This window comes from Belonocnema kinseyi, chromosome 1 (genome assembly GCF_010883055.1).
Source record: "Belonocnema kinseyi isolate 2016_QV_RU_SX_M_011 chromosome 1, B_treatae_v1, whole genome shotgun sequence".
NCBI classification, from domain to species: Eukaryota; Metazoa; Arthropoda; class Insecta; order Hymenoptera; family Cynipidae; genus Belonocnema; species Belonocnema kinseyi.
Window position 1 is genome coordinate 26,373,120 of NC_046657.1, and position 2,371 is coordinate 26,375,490.

A 2,371-nucleotide genomic window follows, 5' to 3' on the forward strand; every position below is an offset into this window, starting at 1 on the left:
CTACATTATATGACTTTTATTAATTTCTTTTGACTGAAATTATTTATAATTTTTGGCTAGAAAATCAACTACTTTGTTTAAATTTGAAACAGTTTTAGAAAATGATTTGGTTGAATATTTATCATTTTAGTTTGACATTGCACTGTTTCTTTTATGAAAATCGTCCTTTTACTTAAAAATTTAACAATTTGGTAAAAATTTGAACTATCTCATTGAAAATGAACTTTTTGGTTCAAAATGTACATTTTTCATTGACAATTCCACAATTAGGTTAAAATTTATAATATTCTAGTGAAAATCTAACTATTTCATAAAAAATGTCATTTTCTGTTAAAAAATCGTATTTCTGGGTTAAAAATTCAAATATATATATAATAATTAGTTGTTTTACCTTGACAATTTTTTTTCATACATGTATTTTGCTATAAAATTGTGCTTTTTGTAGAATATTAATATTCTTAAAGGAAAATTGAACTATTCCTTTAAAATTTGATCTTTTTTTTTGTTACAAAATAAGCTATTTAGATCAAAGTTGAACTATTTTGTTACGAAATTAATTGTTGTAAAGTACCACCTCTTGTTGAAAACCTAAAGTTTTTAATAAATTTTAATCGTTTTGTTGTTGTTAGAACTTATTACTTTCAACTGAAGATGTAAAAACTCCATGTTTGGTTGATTATTAATATTTTCTAATCGAAAATTCAATTATTTCAGTGAAATTAAACTTTCTTTAAATTTAAAATATTTTAAACTAATTTGGTTTTTTTTTATTCGAAATTTATTTTTTTAACTATGAATGAGACCATTCCATTGTTTCTTGAAAACTCAACTATTCAGTTAACATAAACTCTGTTTTGATTGAGGATGAAATATCAGCCATTGCATTTTAATTGAACATTGATATATTTTGGCTTAAAAATCGATGAATTGGTAACAAGCTAAAGTATAAGCTAAAAAAGCTAAAGTATCTTGAAAAGTCGTAGAGCGCTCGCTTGTCGCATCTCGAATCTCACGCTCTCATACTTATTACTCACAATGTAATATACTTAGGACACGCTTTGAAAGAAACCTCTCTTGAAGATCCCACTACTCCTGTGCACATTTATTAATTTTAGAATATAACATACATAAATATTAAGAATTTAGTTATGGCAGCGATTTTTTTACTTTTATTCGCTGGTATAAAAAAATCGTTTACAAATTTAAAAAATTTTTAAATTCCTTGGAATCTTTATGAAATGTTTGAAATGTTTTGGAAATTAAGGCGAAATAATTTGAAATCTAATAAACTTATGTGCAACCTTTTGAAATCGTTGAAAACGTTTGTGAAATCTTCGAAATATGGTGTGCGGGCATTTTTGAGGTCTTCGATATCCGTGATATCTTTTTGAAAAGTTGAAATGCCTTTCAATAATTTGTAACCTCTTAAAATCTGGTGCGAACGTAAATACGTATAAATGTATTTATACATACAATTGCGAATAAAACTTAATCCGTTATATATTATAAAGTGCTTGCGTTATAATTATGTAGCATTACTTCAGGATGAAAACATTATAAACAGTAATGATATCTTTTAATAATTAGTTTGCTTCAATGTCAGTAATTATCATCACACTCTAACTGAATAGTTAAAAATAAGCATTCCGAGGCCAAATGTCAACTTTCCTTTCAGAATCAAATTTACAAACGTGCCTCGAGTTCCATTGAATAACACTGCTACTGTATGCTCACAGCATGATGGTATTGTTGAAAAGGGTCTATTCATTCACAAGTGTTTGCCGCCTACTGAGGGAATTTCGAGTAATGGATCCTTTTACAGTTTCCAATGAGGCTCAACCGCCTTCCCCGACGTACCGCACCCACCCAGCAGACCTCGCCCGCAACGAAGATGAAGCCTCTTCTTACGGTAGCCTCCCGTCTACAATATTACAGCGAAAGCAAATAAATTCGGCAAAGAAATAAGTCTGCGGCATATTTCTGTTAACTTGAGCCTTGGCAGGCAGAGTTTTTCGTGTACAGAGGGCTTTCACCTTTTATTTAGTTTTTGTCTTATCGCCTACATGTCAGCTTTCATTTACACTAACTTTTATCACGATCAGTTCTCACCTTCGAAAAAACGCAGTGGGATCTCGGACTATTAGGAAACAAGGAGAAAGAAAGTGAGTTAAGTGAAAGAAAGGTAATTTCCCTTTCGGGGTTAAGAACCCTCTCCTCTGTTTCTTAAATAATTTGAGACCAAAAGATATTTCAAAGGGGGAGGGTAGGAAAGGCCGGTTTTTGGCCTAATTTATTTTTGGACCAAAAAATCTGAAAAAATCATGGTAGTATCTTATAAGTATCCCGAGTCAATTGCACGCTAAACGGACTA